Raw genomic sequence first — 20,157 nt, 5'->3', positions numbered from 1 at the left:
TGAAGATGAGGAGCCGGAGAGGGTGGAATCTGTAATTTTGGAACTTGTCAACGTCACTTTGGTTGAAGGGCTGCAACCCAGACCAGGTAAAAGTCACTTGGAAGGTGTTTTGAATTATTATCTATGAAATGCACAAATCAATACTGCATAGAAAAAAAAATCATGATGTGTACTTAATAATTGTTGGTTTTCCAGTTGCTCTTTCCCCTCGACTTTTGTTTCTAAGGAATAATTCTAAAAGATCCCATCCCATTTAATAATTATATGCCACGTGTGCGCTCAACTACACAGGAGATCATTGAGCCTTCTTCAGATATCTGATAAAGAAAGGATAAAGGTCGCTGTAAGCCAACTATAGAACAACAAAATTAACTTCAGCATCTTTTAACAGAATTACTGTAGCCATTCAGAATTGTAGATGTTGTTGGGTTATAAACTCAGACTGAGAAACAGTTTTGAGTTACATGATCATTAAACACTGTTTACAGTGTTTACATTTCACTTAACTGGTTAAATGGAAAGGAAATTAGTTACTAAATGTGTAGCGCTAAAGCGCTTTTTTCCTGCTTAGTCATGCTTCGAAATTGCTGAGACTGAGAGCATAAGAGAAAGCACGTGCTACTGTGTCTTTTCTGCCATTAGTTGAGAGGTCTTCCTCTAAAGGAATTCACTGAACATCTGTCTTGTTAATCGAACAAGCCATTGGAGATGCCATGCATCCAATCTCCTTGAAGAGAAGAATGCACGCTCCATCCATCCAGGTGTGAAGACGCATTAAATATACATGAAGACATCTCACAGCTAGGGGTCATGTTACATGCTTTCAGTGTCAGGGTTCTGTCACTTCGGTCTAGTGTAATTCATGGTTTTGTGACAGAGCCCTGACACTCGCGTCATTGTTTTCATGTATGGACAAACATATAAATGCATTTTTAAGTTTTTTTTTTTTTTTTTAATAAATTCATAGCTGGGACAAAATAATTGATGATGATCCATGTTCATTAGTTTAGGACTGACCTGCAGTACTACAGTACTCCTGCCCTCCTCAGGCTCTGTGCCATTCACAGTCAGAGAGTCGGCACTGAACTGGAAGATGCCATGAGCCTCATCAGAAGCAGCGATGGTCACAATGATACGAGCAGCAGCACCGAGGTTAGCTTCAGAGCAAAAATATTTTTTTATCATTATTCAAGCCATAATTTAAAAGAAAATAAGTAGACTCCTATTTTTACTGCTACTAATACTTTTAAACACTTCCTAAAGAAGGGCACCAAGACGTGTCACAGAGGTGAACCGTGACATTTTCAAATCATCATTTACCCCTATTGGCCTCCCCTAAACATGAAGGCTTTTCCCACGTCTCTCCTGGTACTACTTGCAGGCCTTAGTACTATGTAAACAGCTTGGCAGAAATCAGGGTCTACAATCAAAACAAAAACAATGAGTAAGATGATCAGAGAAGCTGTAAAGGTGGATTCCTAATAAGCAGTACATAAAAACAAGCATAATCAAAAAAAAGAAAAGCAAAGCAAAAAATGGGCAATGAAAAATGTCATGAGACACTTCTAAAATATGATTTAAAAAGTAAAATATGATTTAAATATACCTTGTCTGGCCGGACCTCCAACCTGAGGGCACAGAGTACTTCTCCTTTCCTGCAGCTCTCTGGTCAGATTCACTCCATGACTGAGCACTGAGTAAACTGTAATGCTGAACGTGACCCGCCAAAACACCAGCACATCTTCAAACGCTCTAGAAACATGGGGAAAAACTGTTTTTTGGCATGCAGATCTAAAACTGATTAACACCGATTTGCAGTAGTGAATGCACAACATCATCTTAAACATGTATTATACCTGTTTTCCTGTCTTTGCAGAAAGAGTGTCGCTGTCCTGTTCTCTGAGTCCTCATCCAGGATCTGACCGACCTGAGAGCTCAAACTGAAGCCGACTATACCATTCTGAAGATCACTCCCTGTCGCAGAGAAACATTAGTAGCTGGGTTCAAATATACACCATCAGTCAAAATTTTGGAGTCAATAAGATTTCATTCAAGAAATGAACACTTTTTTTCAGCAAGGATGCATAAAATGAATCAAAAGCAACAATAAAGACATTTACAATGTGACAAAATATTTATGTTTCAAATAAATGCTATTCTTTTGATCTTTCTATTCATCAAAGAACCCTGAAAAAAATAAATGTATCACAAAAACAGGCAGCACAACTGTGTTCAACTTTTAGAAGAACATATGATTAAAATGTTATCCTTGTGTATACAAGAATCTCACTGGATTATTACAATTAATGGCATGTCTGGAAATGTAAACTGATATTTCCTACTGACACGCTAGAAATAACTGGCCTAAAACCATTTTTTGTGGAAAAACTACATATCAATGGTGCAGAAAAATCCTTATTGTTGAGGCCTGTAATGCCAGTAAGATTCTCACCCAGAATAATGATTTTGGCAAAGGAAGTGAACCCCAGTTCATCTGGCACGCTGACAATCTGTGCTCCACCTTCTGCTTCGCTGAGGTAGATAAAGGAAGCCTCCTGCCCCTCTGGCTCCTGATCATTCAGTATGAGGACACTGACCTCCATCTCGTTCTGTCCCTCCAACAATGTGACAGTTTGGGTCTCTAAGGCGAATTCCTCCCCTTCCAAGGCCCATGTGCCATTATGCTCCTGATGAAATTGGGCTTCATCCACCACTGGGGTTTTGAGTCCTGCATAGGCTCCGATTTTGGCACTCACCACTCCTGTGAGCCCTGCCGACCTGCGTACTCTTAAGGCAAGCTTCTGTTGGGGCGCCCCCTCCTGACTGTCTTCAGAAGTGTGTATTATTGCTGGCCCTATACTCAAAGATCCGCTAACCACGTCGTTAGCACGGATGGTAACTGTAGCGACACTATTTTGAGACACAATGCGAGGCTGAGTGTCGACTGAGGGCAAGCTGGCACTGAGAATACGCACGCTGGTTAAGTTCACATAAAAATCCTCATCTGGTTCAGTTAGGGAATCATTGAGAATAGACAGGCGAATGGCAGCAGATGTTTGGCGGGAATCAAACAGAAGCTGCCCGTCTGCTACCGATGCAAAGTCCTTGTCAGGTTGGGCAGTGCCAGGCCACGTCTTGTAGGAGATGCTGGAACGGTTGCTACGGAAGCCATAGAGGTGCTGGACGTAGAGGGTGATGGTCTGCACGTCCTCCTCAATGACCAGCTGCCGAGAATCAGGACGAAACTGATATAATCCTAATGAAGAAAGGGCTTAATGGGAAGGGTGCGAGTGACATATCGAACATTGAGGGACACTGATGCAGCTCCATATAGCACACTGGGAGTGGGTCGGGCCAGTGCAGGGAATGACTTTGTGCCTGTTGTGGAGTCTGTGATATTCTCTGCTAATCAGAGTGAAGTAAATGTGACCCTGAGGGTACTTGATGATGAGGAACCGGAGAGAGCAGAGTCTGTGTTTTTGGAACTTGTCAACGTCACTTTGGTTGAAGGGCTGCAACCCAGACCAGACTTGGAAGGCTTGGAAGGTGTTTTGAATTATTATCTATGAAATGCACAAATCAATACTGCATAGAAAAAATGTGTACTTTGTGTACTTAATAATTGTTGGTTTTCCAGTTGCTCTTTCCCCTCGACTTTTGTTTCTAAGGAATAATTCTAAAAGATCCCATCCCATTTAATAATTATATGTTTGTAACATATAAATGCATTTTTAAGTTTTTTTTTTTTTTTTAATAAATTCATAGCTGGGACAAAATAATTGATGATGATCCATGTTCATTAGTTTAGGACTGACCTGCAGTACTACAGTACTTCTGCCCTCCTCAGGCTCTGTGCCATTCACAGTCAGAGAGTCGGCACTGAACTGGAAGATGCCATGAGCCTCATCAGAAGCAGCGATGGTCACAATGATACGAGCAGCAGCACCGAGGTTAGCTTCAGAGCAAAAATATTTTTTTATCATTATTAAAGCCATAATTTAAAAGAAAATAAGTAGACTCCTATTTTTACTGCTACTAATACTTTTAAACACTTCCTAAAGAAGGGCACCAAGACGTGTCACAGAGGTGAACCGTGACATTTTCAAATCATCATTTACCCCTATTGGCCTCCCCTAAACATGAAGGCTTTTCCCACGTCTCTCCTGGTACTACTTGCAGGCCTTAGTACTATGTAAACAGCTTGGCAGAAATCAGGGTCTACAATCCAGAGTCCGGGGATTTGACCGTTATGGGCAGCTCTTAAACGTAACAACTTTAATCTAGGACTTACAAAATAAAGCTTGTGTAAGTGTGTTTTGTTTTGTGTGAGCACATGGCTTTTGTCTTTGTTTCCTGTGTGCCATGTGCTCTCGTCAATTGTCTTGACCCCACCCATCTTGTTACCTGATCATTGGTTAATTTGCCCCACATGTGTTCCCTCGTTACCCTCCTCATTTGCTCTCCATTTATTCTCCTTGTGTTTGCAGTCCTGGGCCAGTTCGTCACCATATCTCCCTGGATGTGTCCTGTCGAGTCGAGATCCTGCCTTGCCTAACCTTGCCAGCCTGTTTTTCCCCCACAGGGGAAGTTTTTGTTGTCTGTTTTGTTTTATTTTATTACTAAAGCCCTTATCTTCCAGCACTATTGAGTCCTCGCTCCATCCTTCATCCCCAACTCTGACATTCGGAGGGGAGGTTAACCAAACACTGACAAAAAAGCAACTTGGGTACTTAATCAAATAATACGGTTAGATTTTAACTCATTAGACCTTAATTGTGCTGGTCAGAAGGCTATCTGTGCAGCAACATTATAGATTTCTCACAGGATGCTTATGTTTTGCATAGTCAGAATTAGTTTGTTTTGAGTTTTTGCATTTGCATAGACATTTTCATAGGAGTTATGTTTATGCCAAACAGTGGCATTGCTTTATATTTGGTTTTAAAATAAAATAGATTTTAATAAAATAAAAATAAAAACCTACATCTGGTATGCAGGAACCAGTAAAGCTGAAAAGTCCATTGGCATTATCACTCTTCATGACTTTGAGGATGGTGGTCGGTCTGGGCATCGGCAGACGTGCTCCACCTTGAACTGCCACCAGTTGTAGGTAGAAAACCTCTTCACCCTCCTCTTCTTGATCGTCCCGTACTTCGACCAAAAATGACTTCAGTTTCTCCTCCTGCCTGTATGTCAGGTACCCTGACACATTGTGGAGGTCGTTCTTGGCTGGTTGGTTGTGGAGCTCGTGAATCTCGGAGCGGTTGAGCCAGCTGGAGTACAGCCGGAGGTCTTGTAGAAGACCAGTGAAGCGCTGTTCACCATCTGGGTTGGAACCGATCCTAATAGGCGAAGCATCTGAATGGAAGAATTCAATGCAAGGCGTTAGGATGGATGGATGGTGTGGCTTTTTGGGTAAACATTTGGGCTTGCAACCCTATTGGTTATGTTTAAACCCCAGAAGATCTTATGATAGAACGTTACCCCAGGATGCTTCCGATGGATGGATTTCTGAAGATAACATGTGAGGTCTTTGCCACAGAATACGATATTAAAGCATTAATGTCTGGTAGCTAAGGTGTTCCATTTTTAGAGTGTTTCTTAGCAAAGCTAGAGTGTTCTGAGTGGTTTTCTAGATGACTACTTACTGGTCAATGTCAGAAAAGCTTTGTCCCTAAATATAGCTTAAAAATTGTCTTTCTATGTAAGTCTAAAGGACTTTTTCTCTTCCTTTTCACCAAGTCGGTTAAGTTGGATTACTTTAAGTAAATTAAAATTAATAGCACACCTCTATTTTGAGCAACAACAAAAAAAGAGAATAAACTTACTTATACCAAGATGTAATAAAATAAAGTAAAATGCACATTTCTTAAAATCTCAGAAATGTTTAGGATTATTATATCACATTATATTATGACCCTGAGTGGTGTCTGTAGCGGACCTTGATGCTATAAAGGGTTGTACTTGGTTGCCATGTTGTTAATATGGAGTATAGCTAAGGTGTTCTGAGCGGCTTTAGGTTGTTTCTATGCAAATGTTAGAGTGCTTTACGTGATGGCTTCTTACTGGTCAAAGTCAAAAAAGCTTGGTCCCTTGGTTTTTCCTTCAATGTAAGTTTTCCTCTTTCATTTCACCAGGTGATTACTTAGAAAAGTAATAGCACACCTCTCCTCAATAAGACACACAATTTGAGGGATCACTCATGCCGGTAGCACAACTGGTGCAGGACGAGTTATTTGCTAAAGTTTAATACTTAAAGGTAAGAATGAGCAATAAGCCTCACTAGTAAGCATGTATGAACTAAACTAAATCATGTTGCATCGGGGGCGTAGCCATCATTTCAGAAGTGAGGGGGACAGCAATGTCTAATTTAATATATTTTTTTATTTTGTTATTTTTATCTATCTATCTATCTATCTATCTGTCTGTCTGTCTATCTAGTCTAATTGACAGTTTTTTTCCCTAATCTCTTTTAATTGGCTAAGAAAATCAAATACACTGCTGGACAATAACCTTTTGTATTCTATTATATTTTCCTTATGACAATTTTATGATTGTTTTATATACTACAAACACTTTTTCCATTTTTATCACAGAATATCACAGAAAATATAGTTTATATGTCACTTAGCACTTATATTCATATGCTTTATTCATTTATTACCTGAAGATGACAAACACATAACCCATATATTGTCGCAATCGTGTGTTTATTGTCTTCACGTTTCATCAGTCAAAACGTTTCTGCTTTTTATTCAGCTTAGCTACAGCGATAACCGGATGCTTTTGTCCATATTAGGGATTTCCTGCACATGTCATAAGTTATTACTTCTATGAGGTTGTTTTGGACTTTCAGCGCGAGCGTGCCCTGCAGCTTTGAGTATGAATGAAACATACACTGCAGGAGAGTGTTCAGCACTCCATAATGTTCACATCGTTTTGGATATGAATAAAATGTCAGGTCATGCAAAGACCATCTTGTCTCTTTGAATTTAAATCCAGATTTATTCACACTGGCCCTTGAAAACCTCTACATGAACCGAAAAAAACTCTGCTTGCCCTAGAAAAGTGCGGGGGATGAATTTACGTTAATTTAAAAGTGCAGGAGATGTGTCCCCCGTGTATTCTACGCCCATGTGTTGCATAATAAATGTGCATAATCTCTACTGCAGGACTGAAAAAGAACACGCAATGAGGCTAAGAAACAGGACTGTACTCAAAGCAGTGTATTCAAGCAAGCACTGTCTGACCCAGCTAACAACACATAATAGTGAAATGTCTTTGGAGAAACACAATGTGGTGACATATCTGTGTCCCTTCCAATCACCATTGACATAGCCTTCTTAGTGGGCCAAGATAACTCATTATATGAGCAGGTGGGGAAGTGGAACATTTCCTATGATGTGACAGCGGTGAAATTGGAATAAAAAGGGTGGAGTTCATTCTCATTGGTTACACCAGCTTAAAGCAGTAACCTCCTGACCACCAGAGAGACATTCAAAGGCACACAACTGTACAAATTGAGAAAATACTCTTCATGGAGCCCAAACAAGAACATTTAACAAAGGCCGCAATCACCAGTAAAGCTAACAAAAAGAGACAATCTCAGATATCCATGCAGTTAATGTGTACATTCACTTGACTGAAAATGGTATAAGAGATGTCAAGAAAGTCTTAGTAGGGGCTCTATTGTTTTCAGAGAGAGAGAGAGAGAGTACGCCGGCTGCCTTTATGTGCTGCTAACAATGTCCAGTGGCCTAGTGTTCAGTCAAGCATATCTTCCTGTGAAAAGCTAAACAATAGCATAGGGCTCTCACAAGACAAGATATGGGCCACAAGAATAGGTGAGGAACCACATCTCATTGCTTGACCAATATAAGCATGAGGAATTTGTCTTTAAGAGGAACTCCAAATGGAGTACTATGGCAGTTGTGATTTCCTAATTTGTAGTGCAGTTGTTAAAATGCTAAACTATGGGGTGCTGAAATAAATTCAAAAAAGGTTTTGATGCTAATGATGTGAAATGTTGAGAACTATTTTAACAAATACATTTTACCAAAGAGCAAAAAAACGAAATCCTTGAAATACGTTTTCTGTGTATCCAAAGAAAAGGATACACCCTGTTTTCTTTTTTGTTAGTATAATATAATAATAATAATAATAATTATTATTATTATTATTATTATTATTTATATACTCAACATTTATATATACTTAAAATTTTATCATCAATATTTATGTGGGACATATGCATATTTGGGACAAATGACAACTTTTGCAGTCCAAATTTACATATTTTTAAAAAGACAAACTTTACTCACCATTCACAATGGCTTCTCCTTTTAGACTCTTAATCCCCCCAGGGATTGGGCTCCCATCCAGATAAAACTCAATAATTCCATCTTCCACAGCGATGACAACATGAACCCATGTATTATCCTCTACAAATTTAGTTGCAGTAGCTCGTGCCACCTGTGTGCTGTTAGATCCTATGGTTGTGTAATGAAGCATAACAGTAACATAGGACTCATTAGTCTGGACCTGAACTCCGTAATAGATAGTTCCATTCTTGTTGCCTTTAGAAACAATAAATCCATCTGTATTAGGCCTGGACATCAGCCAGACTGACAGGGTAAAGTTAGCCAGGTTCACTGGAACCTGCAGATGGGTTTCTGCACTGATGGATCCATAAGCTCCTGGAAGTCCAGAGAAGAAGAACGCATCAGTGCCAGCATGGCGTCTTCTGGCATGTGGTCGGAGCTCTACGGCCTGAGGAAATGAGGCCATCAATGTCAAGTCTTCCATGGGTGGGAGACCATGTGGGAAAGCTCCTGACAGGATTTCCCAGGCCACACGCACATCTCCGAAAGTGCCTTGCTGACGAAGTATGGTGAAGGATGTGACATCCAACATGTCACTGACTGACAAGACGTCCTCGGCTACCTCATGCTCCAGACTTTCAGGGGCAATAGCAAAAACTCCAAATGGGTCGTCATTGAAAGGTATGAGAACGGCTGCATTGAGGTCTTTCTTTGCCAGTTTTCCTCCTTCACCAGGATAGCCACCTAAAGACAACATTGTTTCAAATGTAACTGATGTAATAAATATGCACTTAAAAACTAACTTTAAAACTTAAAGACCTCATGGAATAAGTGCAGCTTCCTTTTCTGTGGTGAAGTACTTGCTGTTAAAACAGGAACTCTGCATACTTTTCAAGAAAGATCATTACAATTTTTTAAATAATTGGTTTTAGTTAGATTACAGTCTTGAAAAACAGTTTGCTACTTAGTTGATTTCAGGTGGTATTATGGGGAGGGACATTCTGAGTGTAGAGAGAGCATTTGATTGGACAAAGATCTGTGTAGTGCATGATTCATCAATATGTTGGTCCATTTTTTCCAAAAGAAGAAAAAAAGCTTTCGTGAAGTCTTTAAGAATTATTAACTTAAACCAGTGGCCGCTGATATTGACTTTACCTGAGACGTTCATAAGTCTGAGCTCATAAAACTCACTGAACTCTGGGAGCTTGTCTGAGATGGCTTCAAGAACAATAGGCTTCGCCTTCTCCCCTGTAAAAAATACTATAGAACCAGATGTGTTCAGAAATTCTTGGTGAGGTTCAAGGGGGGTGTCATTGGCGAACAGCTGCCAGTATATTGTGACATTGCCAAAGTGTCCTCTGTCTGGAAGAACACTGGAGAAACAAAAGGAAACATGAGTTCACAGAGAGTAGAACATGAATACTTCTTTTCTAATACTAAAAGACAGCATTGTTTTATTTGAATCAAAATGAATCTGCAATGAAATTTACATCTGGTTAGAGAATTGGAGACTCACTAAAAGTTATTGGTTCTTCCCTCCTCCACTAGTTTCTGAGTGGGATCCAGAGAGAATATCCCATTGGCATCGTCATTGGCCTCAATCACCACTGTAGCAGTGTCTTGACCATATACCACTGCATCACCTGACAAGACCCATACAAACACACTTAAGTACAGTATCACTCTCATACTCTCACATTGATTTGGCAGCATTATAGGTCATTCTATCAGTCTTGATATCTGCAAAAATGTATAAAATGAAATAAAACGCAACTATTTTAACATACACTACTGTTCAAATATTTGGGGTTGTTAAGATTACAAGAAGTCTCTTATGCTCACTAAGTCTGCATTATTAATTTGATCAGAAATACAGTAAAAAAATGAAATATTACTTCAATTTAAAATGTTTTCTATTTTAAAATATAATTTATTCCTGTGTAATGGCTAAGCTTAATTTTCAGCAGTTATTACTCCAGGCTTCAGTGTCACATGATCCTTCAGGAATCATTCTAATATGTTGATTTGATGCTCAAGACACATTTCTTATTACTCTTAATGTCAAACTTTTGAAAGATAGTGTATAAGGCGAACAATTATTGGAATTATCTTTGTGACCAAGCCTTTTTTTATATTACATTACAGAATTGGGTTACACTTTATTTCGATAGTCCACTTTAGACATTCTATTAACTATAAGTAACTTTGTAACTACATGTCAACTAATTCTCATTAATTTGCAACTACATGTCTACTAACTCTCAGAGTAGACTGTTAGGGTAGGTTTAGGGTTAGTAGAATGTTGACAAAGAAAGTGTTAGAAGATATTAAGCAGACAGTCTACTAATACTCTACTAACTGCTAGTTGACATGTAGTTGCAAAGTTACTTACTGTTAATAGAATGTCTAAAGTGGACTATCGAAATAAAGTGTTACCCAGAATTGCATTGAAAATGTTATCAAATGTTTGTGACATAGCACAAATTAGCATGCAATTAAATGATCATAATAAAAGTTCAATCAAGTATAACTCCTTTCAGATTCATAATGAATAATTCAAACATTTTATTCATAATCCTTTTCAATTTTCTCATTAACAAATGCTTGCGCTTTCAAATATGTGGCAGCACATTTGTTTAACATTCACACACATTGTAACTGTCATGCTAAATATCATTCTACATGTGACACTGTTGTAATTGGTACAAACTAACCACAGCAATCATATTATGCTCTCAAAAGCTCATAATAACACCCATGTATCTGAACATAATCCCTCAGGGTACGTGGTAAAACCTCCAGAGACACAGCTCTTGGTGGGTTTGCTTTGTGATCTGCAGAAGGACAGTTTTGTAATTAACTTTCTACAGTCACCCAACCCTTTTCATGAATGTGTGCGTGTTCCACAATACAAGGATTAGAGAGGGCTTTTGAGAGTCAAGGCCATGCAAAAGTCAATGCATGTTGAATAGGACCCAAAGTTTGCAACATAAAATGCTCTGCATATATGGTTAATTGGAAGCTGAGGACGTGACAAACCTGTGGCATTGAAGAGGACTATGTAGAATGGTTCATCTGTCTCTGGTATGTCATCATCTACCACCGCAACCGACATGTTCTTCATCCACTCTCCAAAATCAAAGACGAACATTGAGTCGTTACTCAGTGGAGTGAAGTCTCCTGGTGATGTGTCACCGTACTCAAAACGATACTTCACTATGGTGATAAAGTTAGCTAGCCCAGCTCGCAGAATGGTGAAATTGGCCACGCCCCCTTCTCGCACCCGCTGAACCACAGGCTCTATAAAACAATACAAAAGAAGAACAAATTTTGATATTATTTTGATATTGATACAGTGAGCAGCTATATCAGTATAAAAGACTAATAAAACAGCCATAAAATATATATATTTTTTTTATATATTTTTGAAAAAGCCTATGCTTACCAAGGCTGCATTTATAACACAGTAAAACTAGCAATGTTATGAATTATCATTCAAATTTAAAATAACTACTCCATTTTAATATATTTTAAAATGTAATTTATTCCTGTGATGAAAAGGCTGAATTTTCAACAGTCATTAGTCCAGTCTTCAGTGTCACATGATCCTACAGAAATCATTCTAATATGCTGATTTGGATCTCAAGAAAAAAAAAAAAAGAAAAAAATATATATATATATTTTATTATTATTATCAATGTTGAAAACATTTGGTGGAAACCATGATACTTTTTTTCCAGAGTTATTTCATGAATAGAAAGTTCAAATGTTCATTTATTTCAAATAGTCAATTCTACTCAATGTAATGCATCCATGCTGAATAAATAATTTAGTTAAAAAAACTTACTGACCCCAAACTTTTGAACAGAATTGTATATAATGAGTTTGTTTCTCATAATTTCATTACTTCTCACAACTGAATGCTGCTTTACAGTATATACCACAATATGAATTTACAGTCACAGTGTGACTAATTACTTTATTACTAAAAAATTTTTAAACTCAGAGGCAGAAACAGGCTCCGTTGTAACCTTTTATCTTCAAATTAAGATTTACAATGCACTGAATGTCAAACATACCGGCAAAATATATTGGATCATCATTCTCACGAATGCTTACGCTTGCACTGAGAATGTTTCCTAGTCTCGCTCCACCCATTGTATTCAGAAGGGTGATGGTGAAATTTTCAGTTTTCTCTGGGATCTGCATCAAACAAAAAATCATTTGTACTACAGATATGCTTCTGCTTTATAAACATAAGTATCTACTTATGATATTATGAACTGCTGAAGCTTACCTCATCTGGCATAGAAAATAGGGTGAGGTTTTTCAGGTACTCCCCTTCAGCAAAGACGATCTCACCCTGCACTGGATTGATGTCTCCTGTATAGGTCGGCTCAAGAATCCAGAAGACGGACACGTTCCCAAACCTACCCCTGCTTCTCCCAATGGGGTAGGATGCTATCATACATAATTATGCGATGTTATTATTTTAAACTTATTCTAAAAGTTAAGAAAGTTGAGTGACCCGAAGCTATAGCTTATAGATCTCCATACCTGACTGAGAATCCATGGCTTTACTTTCATTGATGGTGAAGTCTAGGTCAGGCCTAATGAACTCAATGACCCCAAATGGGTCATCACTCCAACGCACGGTAATGTTGACCTGCCTTCGGTTGCCAAGGCGACTAGCTGGCGTGCTGTGGCTACTAAGGACCACTGAGAATGTCTCGTCTAGCTAAAGTCAAAACATCAGACAATCATTTAGAAGTCAGGTTTGCTTACATTTTGAATTTCCAAACATGAAGTGTTAAAGTAATCTTAACATTAAGGGAAGTGTAAGAAACTATGTAGATCATCTTTTATGTAACACAACATCAGTTAATTAGAGGACATCATATTATAATAAACGTTAGTAAGCCTTAATCATAAGTACTGAGGACTTACCTCTGGTATCCCATCAGACTTGGCTACCAGGGTCACCATCACCTCTCTCTCCCCTGGCTGGAACTCTAGGATCCCTGTGGCCCCATAAAACTGAGCATTTCCAGAAGGAATCACTGTATATCTTATGAGTTGGTTTAGTAGCTGCCCCTGCTCTCTGATCACCCTCAGTTCAACCGTTTCCCCCTCCTGCATAGCCAACAAATCATCCAAACATGTCACATTTTTGCATAGTTTCCATGTAATTGCAATGAAAAAAATAAAATAAATGAAAGGTACATGCTAAACTCCATCTAAAATCATTTTTTATTTTACTATTTGTTTACACATACATAAATGTCTTATTAGTTAATATTTGTTTTGAATTTATTTGTATTTTCTACATCAAGATTTAAAGTTATAAATAAAATGTTTGTTATATTTTTTATGAAAATATAACTGTATACTTTGTAATTTGTTTGTCAATACTCAGTAGTCGTACAGTCTATTTAACAGTCGAATAGTTTAATATTCTATTTAACATTTAATTAATTTGTCAATCTGTATGACTACTGACTATTGATGAGAGACTATATTATACTAATTATACAGGTGACCATTTACAAAGTATACATTTATATTTTCATAAAAAGTATAACTTAAAATCTTGATGTTTAAAATAAAGAAAATATATATAAAATATGAATAAATCAATAAAAAAGAATACATTTGTAAATAAATAAGAAAATAAAGAAAATTAAATCATAAAGTGAATGAATGAATGAATGAATGAATGCCTTACATTGATTAACCAAGGTCCTTTAGAGAGTGGTGAAAACTCAAATACTCCTCCAGGGTCATCGTTCTCCATAACGACAATTTCTCGGCTGGTGAAACCTGGTTTAAGTATCTGGTTGTCCACATTTGTCCTGTGGAGAAACATGGTGATACTAAGTGACACTGTAAAGTTATATTATTAAAAAGCTGAAAAAATCTACTATGATACAGGTGCATCTCAATAAATTAGAATGTCGTGGAAAAGTTATTGAGGCAGTAATTAAAGCAAGAGGAGCCCCTACCAAGTATTGAGTACATGTACAGTAAATTAACATACTTTCCAGAAGGCCAACAATTCATTAAAAATGTTTTTTTTTATTGGTCTTATGGAGTATTCTAATTTGTTGAGATAGTGAGTTGGTGGGTTTTTGTTAAATGTGAGCCAAAATCATCACAATTAAAAGAAACAAAGACTTAAACTACTTCAGTCTGTGTGCATTGAATTTATTTAATACACGAGTTTCACAATTTGAGTTGAATTACTGAAATAAATTAACTTTTCCACGACATTCTAATTTATTGAGATGCACCTGTATATTACTGTATGGTAGATTGTAATGCACAATCATGTTTTGTTTTAAGCAGTATGGGCAGATTTATATGATATAAAATGCATGATATAAGGAAAAATGATTACCAGTATTCTGTGACAAACCATTTGCCAGATTCATATTTTGGATATGTATGAGTGTGGTCACGCCGGAATTTGAAAGTGTCTTAAATTGCTTGGCCTAAGGCCTCTTGGTTATGCTGATTTGACAAGTCACGTTTTAGAGCAACCCACTATCCTCCCTTCTCAGCAGGGGTCTTGTGTATAAACTGAGCTTCGCTTGGTCTGAGCCAGCACTGAAGGCTTCAGATAATTAGTAAAATGGCAGACAAAGAGCTTGCGGGAGAAGTGTTTCAAACAAATGCATTCAGAGGATGTGCTGCATGCATACAAACACTGATGTGTTTACAGGACAGGATAAAGGAACTCCGTAAATGAGGTGCTCAATGAGTACAAGCAGCGTTTGCCTGCATCCAAGTGCAGTCACCCCCAACATATACAAACACACTCTTACTATTCATTTCACACACCCAGATAAAGAGACATACCCCATCGAAACGTTAAGACAAAGCCCCTGAAAGTTCAGAGTGGATGCTTTTCCACATAAATAGAGTTGATTCATAGCACACACTAAGGCACAGTCTTTCTAGTACGCACTTACCCGAAGTACACTACAAAGCGAGCGGTTTGTACCCTGTGAAGGGAGGACAAAGAGTGTCCCAGCACAATGATTACAAGATAATTCCCAGATTAAAGGGAACAACTGAAAGGAGTCATCAGGTAAAACTTCAGAAAGGAACCAACACTTCGATCCACTGTAGACTATAGTGGATCCAAAAAGTATTTGGACTTGATCACAATTTGAAACATCTCAATGTCTTTATAACAAGTTAAACAGACCTGTCTAATGTAAGAATGATGGTCTCATTAATCTCTGGTATGCTGTCAGTCATTACAGTGATGTTAATCACTGCTTCACTTTGTCCTGAGAGGAACTTGACCGATCCAGTGAAAGGTGAAATGTCACCCACAGTCACATCATCTCTGTTCTCTCCAGCGGGCCGCAGACTCCAGAAGACCACTGCCTGGCCATCCGTCCCATCTCGCCTCAGCTGAAGAGTTATCTAGTGGAAGGAAAAAATTTGCCATGATTTCTCCAGCCAATTGTACAGTAGGGCACAAAAGTCTGAGACCACATTGAAAATTTGGGAATTTTCTGAAATCAAACACCAAAATAAATAGGATTAAATTGAGTAAATTTAGGATGTGAAAATGTAACGAAAAAACTGACTGTGAGATTGTTGTATACCAAGCTGGTATTTGAATCTTCTGGTTCCAGAACCACCACTGTCTGATTACTGGTGAAGCCAATTTCTCCATTAGCAATATCCGGTGTGATGACCAGGGAGATGTTCAGAGCTCCTCCAAAGCGAGGACTCACAGATGGGATTTGTGGGGAGATGTTCACCAACTGCACACTGTCCAACTAATGAGAGACATGAATCCATTACCTGTTAATACACCTGGCTGTAACAATTTCAATAGGAAAGCACACAACAATTGACTTAAAGCGCCAATCCATGTTTGTGATACTAAGGAAAAAAAAAACATTTTATAAAACAATGAGCTACTCTGCCTGTCACACAAGCACTACACATGCTTCGCCATCCTCTTCTGAGATGCTATGAGAGCATGTTTGCTGCCTTTCAAGGGCTCTTGTATTGCTTCTCTGCACCGCTTAATCAACAAAGCAACACAAATCTCATGACAACAAGTGAGAAGTCTTATATTTTTTAGGTTTTTGAAAGAATTCTCTTCAGCATTTATATCATTAGAAATAGAGTAAAAAGAGTAATATTGTGAACCATTTTAACAATAACTGTTTTCTGTTTTAATATACAGTATGTTGAAATATATTTTAATCCAGTGATTTAATTTTCAGCACCATTACTCCAATCTTCAGTGTCACATGATCCTTCAGAAATCAGTCTAATATGCTGATTTGCTGCTCAATAAACATTTCTTATTATTATCAGTGTTGAACAGTTTTGCTGCCTAATATTTTTTTAGGATTATTTAATCAATAGAAAGTTTAAAACATGGCATTTATTTGAATTACTAATCTTTTGTAACATTATAAATGTCTTTACTGTCACTTTTGATCAATTTAGTGCAGCTATGATAAATAAAAAACTTTTGAACTGCAGTCTATACCATCACAACATTGCTATATAATGAACAAAAACTGATTATGTCAACCTCAACTTGAATCAATTAAAAAAAGAAATTGAAAACACTTTCATATTACCTTATTACCTCATAAAGTTATTACCTTTTATACAGATGTTTCTAACCACAGAGTATTCGAGCTATATATATTTTATAAGTATATGCATTTCTCAACACTGTCAAAAAATTATTTGAGTAATGTATTCTACCTGAATGAGGAAATGAGCCCCGTTCTGCAAGAAGGCATCATTGCGGATGGGCAAGATTAGCTGAGCTCGTGTCTGACCGGAACTGAACAGCACACTGGTGACACTTGTTCCATTCAGCACCCCATCCCTGGCTCGTGATGGGTCCAGTCGTCTTGCAGGTATGTAGAGGGCAGTTAGCGTAAGCCGTACCTCTCCCACGGTCCCCCCTTCTCGGAGGAAACTAAATGACAGGAAGCGTCCCTCTGGTTGACTGAATACTTTGATTCTGTCTGGGATGAAAGCCAAATTGACCATAGACATCATCACTGTCCTGAATGAAGAACACCATCTGTGAAGGAAGAACAACATATTCAGGTTCCTTACAGGAAGGTTACAGACGATTACCTTAAACACTCATTTCAATCACTCATCTTTCAGTTTGTTTCAGCAAGCAAACATACAGTAATGCACTTACAAAGAAAGTCTATGAGGCAAGAAGTTGCTTCAGAATAAACATTAACATACATAATGTTTTGGAAGTATGTGGAACACAAAAGAAGATATTTGTATTGGAACGAAATGAGGGTGGGTAAATTACAGCATGCTCTTGGGGGGTGGGGGGTAAACTATCCCTTTAAGGATTACACATTGGTATTGCACAACTAGAGGTTCATTCTGCTAACACAGTAGTCCTACTGCCAAAAAGAGGATTTAGACAATTTCAAAGCTCAAGTATTGCTTATGTTACGCTCACATAAAGCTGTTTTTGAATGGAAAAATATAAACTATTTAACAAAGTTACAAGCACTTTTTTGTTAAAGTGCACTTTTCTGTACACTTGCACAAAACATTTATACATTTCTGACGTTTCAAACTCTCTGAATTGTCTTGCCCCAAAGATTTCCAATGAAAACAAATTACTGTAAACATGAGTTTTCTTTTTGTTTTCTAACTCCAACCATAACATTGAAGAAAGAGTAGCAGATGCTTTTAATAGAGAAGAACATTTGCAGCCGAAGCACTGCTTTAAAAATCAGTTTCCTCTTGTGATGAACTCTAAAATAATGAATATTTTCCTCTCTATATAGAATCCTGCAAAGCCACAGCAATAAACTAATTTCACCATTCGTCACAGTGAATGTAACATTGGACTATCTGTCTGTCTATCTGTAAAACTTACAGTGAACTAATCTTAGAAAGCTCTTCTCTTTCATTAGACATCACGAGAGCGTAAAAATAGCATTCATGAGCTAGTTCATGACTCTGTTATTTACCCAAGCCTCATCAGACCAAGGCATAAGACCTCTTTAAATATTTGTAGTACTGCAATTTTGGGATTTTTTTTCAGTGAATTTAGGAACAGTTGACACGAATAAGCTCTTCTCAGTAAATCTTCACACATCCTGCAGAGTCAGTTCAGCTAGCAAACTTATGCTCACAGTAATGGCTAATTGATGGGTTTAAACATAAACTCGGGTCGGATTTATCCACTCCTTTTACACATAATCAAACTTGCAACAGACAAGTTATAAAGAGAACACACAGCCACCCACAGGCTCTGCTGCTTTCTATTTTGTGCTGGGACCACATGAAGGGAACACCCAAGTGACACTCGATATAACCAGCAGTCTGATGTTGCTGCTGTGCCAGAGAGACACATGTGTCTCATTTTACGCCACATCCGCTTAAACGGACTAAGTGCTGCCCAGATGGTAACTAAGAACCAGCTCTGATCTGGGAACTTCCTCTTTGACAAGGGGTATGAGCCAGAGTAAGACAACAACCTCCCGGGATGTCTCACCACAAGCCTACGGATAAGGTCCAAAAGGGATCTGCTACCACGGATGCCTGAAACTAAGCATAAAAGTCTAGAATACCATCAAAGTGGGTGACATGTGAACATGTAAGACAACCAGTGCCCAGGCACATTATGAATAATAACATTTTCCTTCCAAAAATTAAATAGAGTGCTTCAAGCTGTCATCAACGTCAACTTGCACTTTCATCTTTCATAACTAAATCCATCTCAGAACTGAGCCACCACCAATCTGTGATCTGCAATCCAAACACATTCTCTAAATGCATTAACTAAAAACCAAGCACATGCCAAGCACTCACTTCCATCGGCTCATCCACTTCAGCCCCTCCTTCTACAGATCCAGGGATCAGTCTGAGGACGAAGGCTTCGGCCTCTTCAGGGAAGTTGTCCTGAGTGATGTTTAAAGGCAGTACAGCATTCATCTGGCCCTCAGCAAACCTCAGGGTACCTGATGTAGGGTTAAGGTCGGCAGAGACTGGAGTCCTATACGTGGAGTTTCTTGTTATATTCCACCTAACTGAAACAGCTCCATGAGTTCCTCCGTTCCTCACAATGATGATGCCTTCATATCTGAGACAGAGAAACACAGATAAGAGATACTGCAGATAACCATAAAAAACATATTTCACTCAGAATGGCCACCACCAATTAGAATTGCACTCAATAAATGTTAAAACGAGACTAGGATGACCAGTTATCATTGTCAAGTAATGTATCTGTCTATCTGTCCTCACTGAAAGTGAAAAACCACACAAGAAGATACAATTCCAGCCGAAAACAGAAGTATTTTTGCAGTCATTATAATTTATGATATTTTACATAATATTATTTTTTATACACACTACTGTTAAAAGGTTTGGGGTCAGTAAGTTAATACTATTATTCAGCAAGGATGCATTAAATTGATCAAAAGTGATAAGTGACAAGTGAAAAGTAAAGATACATTTACATTTCTGTTCTTTTGATATTAAGAGGCATGACTGTTTTCAAAACTGACATAATAAGAAATGCAGCAAATCAGCAGGATAATTTCGGTAGGATCATGTGACACTCAAGACTGGGGTAATGGCAGTTGAACATTCAGATTTGCCATCACAAGAGTAGTTCTGTTCAAATAAATGCAACCTTGGTATGCATGTTGGCTGTTTATTAGTATTTTTAAAGCACATATTAATGCCACATATTAATGCCTTATAATTCTGCATAACCATATTTTAGGTCCCTTAATCATACCCCATACCTAAACATAACAACTACCTTACTAATTATTAATAAGCAGCGAACTTTGAGTTT

General features: G+C 38.0%; 1 pseudogene; it reads right to left on the bottom strand.

Annotated features, from left to right (window-relative positions):
- LOC107756242 (G-protein coupled receptor 98-like) overlaps positions 1-20,157 on the bottom strand; it is a 130,433-nt pseudogene that overhangs the window by 76,354 nt on the left and 33,922 nt on the right.

This window comes from Sinocyclocheilus rhinocerous, unplaced genomic scaffold (assembly GCF_001515625.1).
Source record: "Sinocyclocheilus rhinocerous isolate Xijiao unplaced genomic scaffold, SAMN03320098_v1.1 scaffold1043, whole genome shotgun sequence".
Taxonomy (NCBI): Eukaryota; Metazoa; Chordata; class Actinopteri; order Cypriniformes; family Cyprinidae; genus Sinocyclocheilus; species Sinocyclocheilus rhinocerous.
Note: the sequence above shows the minus strand (reverse complement) of the source record. Positions and strands in the feature narration are given on the sequence as shown.